Source organism: Stegodyphus dumicola, chromosome 6 (genome assembly GCF_044657685.1).
Source record: "Stegodyphus dumicola isolate Sdum_Otavi_A_Nest chromosome 6, ASM4465768v1".
NCBI lineage: Eukaryota > Metazoa > Arthropoda > Arachnida > Araneae > Eresidae > Stegodyphus > Stegodyphus dumicola.
In genome coordinates this window covers 28,050,206-28,055,018 of record NC_140773.1, presented here as the reverse complement: position 1 = coordinate 28,055,018, position 4,813 = coordinate 28,050,206, and the positions used below count along the sequence as shown (strand labels likewise).

Here is a 4,813-nt window from a genome sequence, read left to right as displayed (position 1 = left end):
GGAAAGTATTACTTTTTCAAGCATGTAAACTATGCAAGATTAAATTAGTAATTTCTTGGTGTACACCTTTAATTTATACCATATTAATAGCTGTTTTTAATTTACAAAAAATTATATTTCATCTGAATCATCATTGCATAAAAAGTATTCTTCTGGGACGTTTCTACTGTATAATTGTCAAAAGGTTATACAGTACAGTGTCTGTAATCCGGACTCGTTGGAAGTTCGGTGATTCCGGATTAGGGTTTTTTCCGGATTATAGATCATCAATTTAAATCTGGTAAGATGGCATGCAGAAATTATAAAAATGAAACCGTAATTTATGAAATAAAGAACAATTATGATCTAAAGGGTATCAAAATTTACAAAAAAAAAGCTTAATATTTATTTGTTTACTTTATTAAACATTTCTTTCAATGTAAGTTGGTTAAATTGCTTCATTTTTTCACCTAATACTTTCTCTTTAATTCTATAAACAGACATAATTTCTTGTTCAGTTACAAAGTTCCACTTTTTCCGGATTATAGATCATCAATTTAAATCTGGTAAGATGGCATGCAGAAATTATAAAAATGAAACCATAATTTATGAAATAAAGACAATTATGATCTAAAGGGTATCAAAATTTACCAAAAAAAAGCTTAATATTTGTTTGTTTACTTTATTAAACATTTCTTTTAATGTAAGTTGGTTAAATTGCTTCGTTTTTTCTGCTAATACTTTCTCTTTAATTCTATAAACAGACATAATTTCTTGTTCAGTTACAAAGTTCCACTTTTCAAGTCCTGTAATTGCTGTGTCAAGAATACCGACTAACTTGTCAATCGAAATTTTTTTCGTTTCGTCTCTGTCACTTTCTTCACTATCGGAAGCGCAAATGGATAAATGCTTTACGCTCATGCATAGCAGACGCGCGCATTAAACGCGCATGCGTTTGTTTGTGGCTTTGAGGTCCGAATTATAGATCATTCCGGATAATGGACGTCCGGATTACAGTGTATATCTATTAGAAAAGTTTAAATGATTTGTTGAGGCATGTCAGCGAGCAACTCACAGAGACCAACACTCAATCAGAGCTGATCAAGTCCAAGAGTCAGTGGATCAAATGACTGCTCGTCTAGACGATTTATCTACGAAAGTCGATGCTTTGAGATGGAATAGGAGCTACAAGAAACCTAAACTGCTGAACACTTCAGAACACAGAAAATAATACCACTACTTGGCAAGGATGCAAGAAACAAATTAGTGACTATCTCAAGGAGATTGAAAGATAATGAGAAGCCCCATTTTAAAGCACTTCAGATTCCTGCATTGAATGGTGGCAGTAATGGACTCTTCATCTTGGGGTATATTAATAGAGATCCTTGCAATATGACCATCAACACAGGAGCCAATGTTACCATCATTCGAAGAGATTTGGATCAACAATTGAAATGTAAACTCATCTGGACACCTCCCTGCATTACCCTCCAGATAGTTTCCAGGGATAAGACCAACATCAATAAAAAGTGTAAACATCACATTTGGGATTGCTGCCTACCATCACATGGCATATGTAACAGATATTACCAAGCCTTGCATACTTAAATTAGACTATATAAGGAAATATAATTTTTCTGTGGACATTCGCATAAGCAACAACAAAATATGATATACTAATTAATACATAACTAATCAAACTTCAGATCAGACCCTAGATCAATTATGTCAAATTAAAGATGGTGAAAACAAATATGTGCTTAAATGGGACTAAGTAGACTACATAGCTCTGGCACTGAGAAAGACAGTAATTAACAATACTGGATGTATTATCACTTAATATGTAATTATCTGCAAATGTAACACAGTATGACCATAGAATTAGTAAGACTTTTTAATTACAACAAAACATTCAACAGTTAATTCCTAGTAATAGTTGTAATAATTATTACGCATTTTATATGTTCAGTGAGTCGGAAAAAATGGCACAATTATATGTCTCTTCTGATCTGTGTGGGCGATCGATAAAATTTAGCTTGTGTTTTTCATATTTCAAAAACGCTGCTTAGGATATGTATAAGATTTATATATAGTACTGATCCAATATACGCATTCTGATATAAAATTGTTTCTAATATTTTTCTGATGTGATATGGCAAAATTTTTAAGCCTCAAATTATGACCAAGTACCAGATCTTGTAAGCAGTTTAAGATTAGGATTCGCGATTTTAGCTCCAGAATATTGATCAAATCTTTTATGAATTTTTTGACAAAAATTTTCAATTTTAATCTATAAAAATTTGCACATTATCCTAAGCTAAAATATTTTTAGACATATTTTTTAAATAATTAGAATTTTTTATTTAAAACTGCTGGAGATGTGGAAGTTTAAATACCTAATAAGTTGAAATCAGTTTGAATGTAATATTTTAATTAAAAAGTGTGGTGGTGTTTTCTCATTATTCTCATCATTACAACAGAAAAATCGTGAACTTATTGGCGACTTTAAAGAGCATTCATGAACCCGTTAGTTCAAAAGACCACAGGTGGTTGTTTAGCAGCACACAGAAAAAGGCTACTACCTGTCCCAAAGTTTTATCTATGAGTAACAAATAGGTTGAATAGTAAAAACATAACGTAGTTTAAAGATCGAATCGAGAAACATCTGTAAATCATCTTTGGGGGGTACTAGAGAAGAAGCAAAGAGTCTTGGCACTCTCAGGCAGTGAACTTGCAGGATTTAGCAGCAAATGAACCATGCAGGAGAGATACGAGGATTTTTTCAAAGCTATATTTTTAGAAAGAAATAACCGAAATAGAAGGCAGTTCAAAGCGATGTAGCAGAGTAAAGCGCAAGTTAAAGATGTATCTAGTGGAACTGGAAACTATTGCAGGCCTCCTTAAATCTATTGAGAAAGCCCAGCTTTCCATCTTATTTCAATTTTGGAAATTGTAGCTCAATATTTTTTGTATAGCTGAATAAATTTTGAAATCGTGTGTACCAGAGTAAGTTAAAAATATCTTTATCAGGCTTTATAATGGTCCAGCCGAGAATCAAATTTTCTGATTTTGTTAAAATTTTAAAAACGGAAACTAAATTTGATTTTACAAGTCAGTGGTGAATTTCTTGAAGTGTTTTATAAAATTGACTGACAATTTCGCGTTATTTGAATGAATGTGTAATAGATTATTATGTCATTACATCTAAAGTAGAACAACCTATTAAAGTCGTATGTAAAGGGCTTCCTGACAATAATCCGTAGATGAAATTGAAGATTAATTCAAAGCATTGGGATTTAAGGTAAGGAAAGTGGCAAATATGGTTCGGCTAAAAACAAAGGCTCCCAATGCCCATACATCAAATTATGAATGAACTGGGTGTACAGAGGATATACAACATAGTAAATATGTGTTTTGACGTAGAAATTGTACCCTATAAAGTTAAAGGGGGAGTAGTACAGTGTCACAATTGTCAGCACTTTAACCATTCTTCCGAAGTCAGTAAGTTCAAACCTAGATGCGTTAAATTGACCGCATAAAACGGAAAATTGTACTACCAAGCGTCTGCATACGGTAAAGTGCTGCAATTGTGTCCAGATAGGACAAACAGCCAACTATCACGGGTGCCCAAAATTTCCTTCGGGAAATGTTCCTAGTAATGTTCAGATAACAAAACAAAGTAAATGTTAATGTAAATACTTCTAAAATTATCCCTGGAATATCTTATGATTAATGCTGTGAAAAATAAAGTTTCTACTAATGTTTCAAATAGAAATGTTCTGAATGAAAATAATCATATTGTAAAGCATAGTATTAGTGCTTAAAATAGTTCTAAGCACAATGAGTTTATGTTTGGCCATTATTAGAAATATTTAAATTATCAACACGAGTGAATTTCTTGAAACACATACTACATTGGAAAGGTGTTTTTTTAGTATGGACTCTCATATGTCTGTTCAAGACACTTTGTCTATAGAAAGACATTCCACATTCCACGCATTGAAAGGGACGTTCTCCTGTATGGATCTTTAGATGTTGTTTTAAATTTTGTTTTAAAGTGAACTTTTTGCCACAAGTAGGACACACCTAAGATAAAACACGAGAAAATCATAAGTATTAGAATAATATATGCATTTCTTAAGCTGTAATTATATCATTCATCATAGCCGTCATATATCTTAAACATTAACAACATACTATTTTCATATTAGATTATTCTACATTAAGAATGCATTCCTCTAATAACATAAACATTTAAGTATGTAATAAACTTTAAGCATGTTAAACATATATTCCATAAAACAAAGTGAAACCTACCTCCTTAGATACAAATTCATTCTCAATAGTATCGTTGGAGATTAAAGAAGAATTATCCATTCTTAATTCAAAAAGGACAGCAAGTATACACACAATGCACAAGCATAAAGCTAGGTTACAAGGCAATGTCGATTTGGAAGATATGAATTTATATATGATGTTCCACAGATTAAGAAATCAACTCAGTTCACCAATCAAATAAAAATGGATCAAGAAGCAACATCCCTCAACCACTTAGAAAACGAATACATTTCATTAGTGTACTGAGATATGATTATTTCCTAATATGTCAATCATCTGATATCATCTTAACTTTTCTAGCCAGAATGATGCGAATGACATAAAAAGTGATATGCAACTTTATCAGAATTAGATAAGTCAACAAGATTAAATACATGGGATAGTTACATTATCTTAAGATGCTACTCACGTGATTATGAAAGTAAAAGCCTGCAGCGGCAGCGCCAAACAGGCGATACGGACTTAAAAACTGTACAGAAAAGCGCCAATTGGCGAA

General features: G+C 32.1%; 1 long non-coding RNA gene across 1 annotated transcript; it reads right to left on the bottom strand.

Annotated features, from left to right (window-relative positions):
* Positions 1 to 3,728: 3,728 nt before the first annotated feature.
* Positions 3,729 to 4,589, bottom strand: LOC146996687 (uncharacterized). Its single transcript, XR_015041454.1, has 2 exons — positions 4,297 to 4,589; positions 3,729 to 4,065 (listed from the first exon to the last, which is right to left on the bottom strand). It is a non-coding gene; the product is annotated as an uncharacterized LOC146996687 (long non-coding RNA).
* Positions 4,590 to 4,813: the final 224 nt, after the last annotated feature.